The following is a 6,205-nucleotide window of genomic DNA, read 5'->3' on the forward strand; positions in this document are numbered from 1 at the left end:
AGAACTCTTAGGTTCTATGCTACGTGACCTCTTGTCATGGTCCTCTTTGTGGGGTGTTGTGGTCATGTGCTCCAGGACCAGGAATCTGGTCTGGAGCTAGTTTGAACTGCCATTCTCAACTATGAGTTTTATTGGGGTTCTGAACTCTGCTACTACCTTATCAGTTATCGTCTGGTGACACAGTTCACTGTCCCACAAGCCACTGTCTTGTACAGTTTAGTATAGTAGTTAAGAAAAATTGTGAAAAGCTTTTCTTTTTATTATTTTTAAAGATTTATCCATTTAATGTATGTACATGAGTTCACTGTATCTATCTTCAGACACACCAGAAGAGAACATCAGATCCCATTACAGATGGTTGTGAGCCACCATGTGGCTGCTGGGATTTGAACTCAGGACCTCTGGAAGAGCAGTCAGTGCTCTTAACCTCTGAGCCATCTCTCCAGCCATGAAAAGCTTTTCAGTGGATGAAGATCTTTCCCAAGGTGCCTTTTAAAAATAATATTTTATTGAGAATTTCCTACAATGTATTTTGAGCCTCTTCTCTTACCCAATTCCTCCAGATCCACCCCCACCTCCCTACCTACCCAACTTTGTGTCCCCTCTCTCTCTCTCTTTTGAACTTGTCAAGTCTAATTCGCGTTGCTCAAGTACGCTTGTATGTGTAGGTAGGTGCCTTTTGAAGGGAATGTTTGTAGGGTCTACTAGACCCTTAAGGTTTATCCAATTCTTTTTAGGATTTGTGTCGCTATGTAGCCAGTCTGGCCTTAGCCTGCCCTATCTTCCCATGTGTGCATGACCACTGTGGACTTAAAGCAAGTTCTTTTTTTTTTTTTGCCCCTCAAGACAAGCAAGTTGTACCACTGACCTAAATTCCCAGCCAAGGTTTATCTGATTCTACAGACAGATTATGCCTTTATCTTTGAAAGCATGGGGCTAGAAGTTACCCTGCACTGCTAATGATAGCCACTTATAAAAATGCAAATGCACAAAAGTGGAGGAACACAAGGATAGGCACCTATAGGATACCCTGGGACATCACCTCTAGGACCTTGGTTTCCACATCTATATAGTAGGCTCTTTAGGACTGTGGGCTACTGAGGACCTTTGCAGCCATCTTTTCGGGGGAGAACAGTTTGTCTCCATGATTTTAACAGCTAGAGACTGAGGATACCTGAGCCCACCAGGCCCTGCTCTCCCAAAGACAAAGTCCACTAGGCAAGTGGGTAGGGCATTCTGTAAAGCATCCGAAGCATAAAACGTGGCCCAGCAGACTGAGCAGCAGAAGCATGGTTGGCCAAGTTTCTGAGCCAATGAGCAGGATGTTTGAATCCAGGCTATTCCTGAGTCCTGCCTGCTGATCGTGTGAGAGACTAGGAATGGATTCCGGTAGCTTGACAGAGCTCTTAGTCACAACTCCTGTCTATGACATTAACATGCCCTGACATCAAACAACCAATCGAAATGGCACGGCAGCCTTACCTGACCTGACCAGGCAGGAAAGCAGATGTACTCTTTGGTAATATGTGGGTGGAAAATGGCAGAAAGCCAAGTAAAACCAGCTTAAGGGAGAAAGAAATTACAAGATGATGGGAACAGCCTGAGCCAAGTTGAACACTCAGTCAGCAGCTTGCCCAAGGACTCTACCTGCAGCAGCAAAGGAGATTTGTGTGGCCTATGAGTCCTCAGCACTCCACAGGCTTTCCCTCAGGGGTAGCCTCACTAACTCACAAAGTGAGGCGCCTCAGACCATCGGCAAGTTTGACTCCCTTTGTTCCAGTTTTAGGTCATGTGGTCTGGCTTGGCTCACACACTTATTCCCAAATTTCATCCTCCGCAGTAGTGTTTCCGGGGACAGGAAGAAAGGGGACTGTGCCGTTTACATAGACAGAGTTGGTTTGGCCTAGGAGAAGCCCAAGAATGTATGTCTGCAACAATCTGCTACCGAGGAGTCGTTCGGCAAACCCACAGGCATTCGTGGTCCTACTCCACACCATTCAGAAGTCCTCAGTTTCATCCCACAAGTTGTCTCATCTCTCTTTGGCCCCAGAAATTCTGTGACCCATGACAGATGGCATGAATCTGTATTAGAATGGCAAGGATTCTCAAAAGTGCTGAACCACATTTGTGGCAGAGACTGTCTATAAAAGGAAGGGAGTTTGTCTTCTGGCAGAATTTAGGGCAGTGCAGAAAGGAAGCGGGGGTGGGGGGTGGATCTCTTGGGAAACTTACTGCTCCGAAGACCTAGCTAGAGTCACAAAGGTGGCAGAAGAGGAAAAAAGCAGCCTGCTTCCTAGTTCAATGTCCCCATGTAGAGCAGATGGTTCTCCCTTCCTCTGGGGAATCCATCTGTCCCTCTCTGGGCCTGGCAGGTTGATTCCATTCTTTTTTTTTTTTTTTTTTTTTTGGTTCTTTTTTTTTTGGAGCTGGGGACCGAACCCAGGGCCTTGCGCTTCCTAGGCAAGCGCTCTACCACTGAGCTAAATCCCCAACCCCGGTTGATTCCATTCTGATGCTGTTGTGTTATGTAGGTTTCTATCGCTATGATAAACATGAGGACCAAGAGCAACCCGGGGAGGAAAGAGTTTATTTCTGCTTACACTGTACAACACTGAGAAGTCAGGGCAGAAAGTCAGGGCAGGAGCTGAAGCAGAGGCCAAGGAGGAACATTTGTTTACTGGCTTGCTCGGCTTGCGTTTTTATAAAACCCAGGACCACCTGCACAGGAATACCACCACCCATGGTGGGGTGTGCCCTCCTATTTCAATCATCATTCAAGAAAATATCCCAAATAGCTGGGTGCAGTGGCACAGTCCTTTAGTCCCAGCCCTCAGGAGACAGAGGCAGGCCGATCTCTGAGTTTGAGGCCAGCCTGGTGATCTACAGAGCAGGTTCCAGGAGAGTCAAGGCTATACAGAGAAACGACATCTATAAAAACAAAAAAAAAAAAGGAAAGAAGGGAGGGAAGGAGGGAGGGAGGGAGGGAGGAAGGGAGAGAGGGAGGGAGGGAGGGAAGGAAGGAGGGAAAACAGGAGCCAGTTGTGGTAGCACACACCTTTAATCCTAACACTTGGGAGGCAGAGGCAGGAGGCCAGCCTGGTCTACAGGTTGAGTTCCAGGACAGCCAAGGATCCAAGGACACACAAAGAAACCCTGTATCAAGAAAGAAAGAAAGAAAGAAAGAAAGAAAGAAAGAAAGAAAGAAAGAAAGAAAGAAAGAAAGAAAGAAAGAAAGGAAGAAAGAAAGAGAGAAAGAGAGAGAGAAAGAGAGAAAGAGAGAAAGGGAGAGAGAAAGAGAGAAAGAGAGAGATAAAGGAAGAAAGAAAGTCAGAAGGGAAGGAAGAGAGAGAGAGAGCATGCCCACAGATAGGAGGCATTTTCTCAGCTTCAGTTCCTTTTCCTACATAACTCTGTCTTGTGTCAGGTTGACAAAACACGAATCAGCCTAGAGACAACACTTAGATTCCTTCTTCCAGCCAGGGCCCTCAGAATTGCCTTGAATGCAGCTCAGTTTTATAGGGTTGGGTATGGTGGCACAGGCCTTTAATCCTCACTGTCTGGAGGTTCAGGCAGGCAGATCTCTGAGTTCAAGGCTTCAAGGCAAGCCGAAGTTACATACTGAAGACTCCCATCTTTAGTGGTAGTTGGGGTGGGGAGGGAACCGGACCAGAGAAATGGCTGAGTGGTTAAGAGTTCAAGCTTCTCTTGCCAAGGACCCAAGTTTACTTCCCAGTACCCAAGTCATGCATCTCTCAATCACCTGTAACTCTGACTTCAATAGACTCTGACACCTCTGACCTCTGTGGGCACCAACACTCAATGTGTGCATACCCACCCATACCTATGCACATAAACTTTTTAAAAAATTAAATCAACAACAACAAAACCATCCTAGGACCAGCAAGAAGGCTGTAAAGACACTTGCCACTAAGTCCAACAACCCGGGTTTGATCTCCAGAATCCACATGGTAAGAGAAAACTGACTCCTGCAAGTTGTCCTCTGACCTCCGTGTGTGTGTGTGTGTGTGTGTGTGTGTGTGTGTGTGAGAGAGAGAGAGAGAGAGAGAGAGAGACAGAGACAGAGACAGAGAGGAGAGAGACAGAGACAGAGAGAGACAGAGACAGAGAGAGACAGAGAGACAGAGTCAGAGGGACACATAAACAGAGACAGAGAGAGACTGAAATGCATAAGAATGAGAAGTGAGAAGCTGGGGCCAGAGAAGTTTCCGGAACTGGAGAGGAGGAGTGTGAGAAGAGCTAGGTGCTTGCGCTACTGAGGGAGCCTGGAGGCCAGCATGCACTTTAGTGTCTCATAGGCACCACAGAGAGCATTTGTTCCTTGTTCCAGCAATAAGGAAATGGCTCTTTAGGTAGGGAAGAATGGGAGCTGGAATTTGGAGGAGTGAAGTTTCCATTGGCCCTGACAGTTGGAAACAGAGAAGCAGAAAGAGCAGCAGTTTACGGTCATCATCTGCTACACAGCATGTTTTGTTTTTTTTTTCCAGAGCTGGGGACCAAACCCAGGGCCTTGCGCTTCCTAGGCAAGCGCTCTACCACTGAGCTAAATCCCCAACCCTACACAGCATGTTTAAGGCCAACCTAGATTCTGTGAAACTTGGCTTCCAAGGAGAACAAAAATTACCATCTTAAACCTGTGTCAGGGACTCTGGGCTGGAAGTTGTCTCAATGTCTTCTAGAAATTACACCCTGACAGGAGCCAGGCTCATTACAGAGGTCCCACTGGCACTGGAATGGGGTAACAATGTGCAGGTGTGGTGAAACAGAAAGCCATGGGCAAAAACAGGCCTTGGTGCTATCCCAGCCCCACAGAGTCCTTCTGCAGTTTATCCCCACAAATACTCACCAAGCAGAAAGAGGCCAACAGGAGCTTTACTGTTGGTCGATGGAGTCCAGTAGTCTACAGTAGCTTGGGGAAAAAATGCACAGTGTGGGCACTGGAACAGAGATGGGTACTTGGGGAGATGGTCAGGTCAAAGGAGATCTGTCCATGGTGAGGGAGTCCTGAATGTGGGACAGGAAATGGGAAAGCCTTCTCTACCTCAGAGATAGCATTACCTCAAAGGTAACACAGAACTGAGTCTTGACAGAAAAGGTATGGGCTCCAGATGAGAAGGGAAGAGATGGCCTTCCAGTTGGAAGGTACTGCACAGGCAAAGGCAGGGAGGCATCAGAAGGAAGTCAAGGCAAAGGAATGAGGTGGGCTCTGCTCCGGGTAACAGGCTCTGGGAAAGTCACTAGATGACAGAACAGATAGGACAGAAGAAAAGGATCTTTGGATCCCAGACATCAACATCTGAGTGTCCTTGAGGGTACCCTGTTTCCTTCCCCTTCACCTCCACTCTGAGGTCTCACTATCACATTGGACAGAGAAATTGGTGTGGCTGGGATGAAATTAGGGAAAGTCTGGGACCCATTCTTGACCAGGATAGGCTTGGTGACTGGACCTATGTCTTTTGGACATATCCTCCCCTCTGTGGCAATTATCCATAGTCTCTACTCTCCACACAGCTCCTACTGCACTGCGGGACTTGAATAAGTCATTAAGGAGCTGGGTCTGGTGATGCACATCTGTAAATGGACCACTCCAGAGACTTAGCCATGTGGGTTCAAGCCCAACCTGGGATAGAAAGTAAGCTATCTAGACCTAGGAATTCTTTTTTTTTCTTTTCTTTATTTCGGAGCTGGGGACCGAACCCAGGCCTTGCGCTTGCTACGCAAGCGCTCTACCACTGAGCTAAATCCCCAACCCCAGAATTCTTTTTTTAACACTTTAATTACATTATTTATTCCCCCCTCGTGTGTGTGTTTGTGTGTGTGTGTATGTGTGTTTTGCTGGGATTAGAATCCAGGGCCTAACACATACCAATTGAAAGCTCTCTCAGGGGCTTGTTTGTTTCCTTGCTTTGATTAGTTGTACACTGGTATATTGTTTTCTTTTTTAAAAGATTTTTATTTATTTATTATATATCGGTACACTGTAGCTGTCTTCAGACACACCAGAAGAGGGCATCAGATCCCATTACAGATGGTTGTGAGCCACCATGTGGTTGCTGGGATTTGAACTCAGGACCGTTGGAAGAGCAGTCAGTACTCTTAACCGCTGAGTCATCTCTCCAGCCCTTGGTATACTTGTTTCTTAAGTGCTGGGATTACAGACATTTGCCAACCACACATGGCTAATTCT

This window comes from Rattus norvegicus, chromosome X, assembly GCF_021556685.1.
Source record: "Rattus norvegicus strain SHRSP/BbbUtx chromosome X, alternate assembly SHRSP_T2T, whole genome shotgun sequence".
Taxonomy (NCBI): domain Eukaryota; kingdom Metazoa; phylum Chordata; class Mammalia; order Rodentia; family Muridae; genus Rattus; species Rattus norvegicus.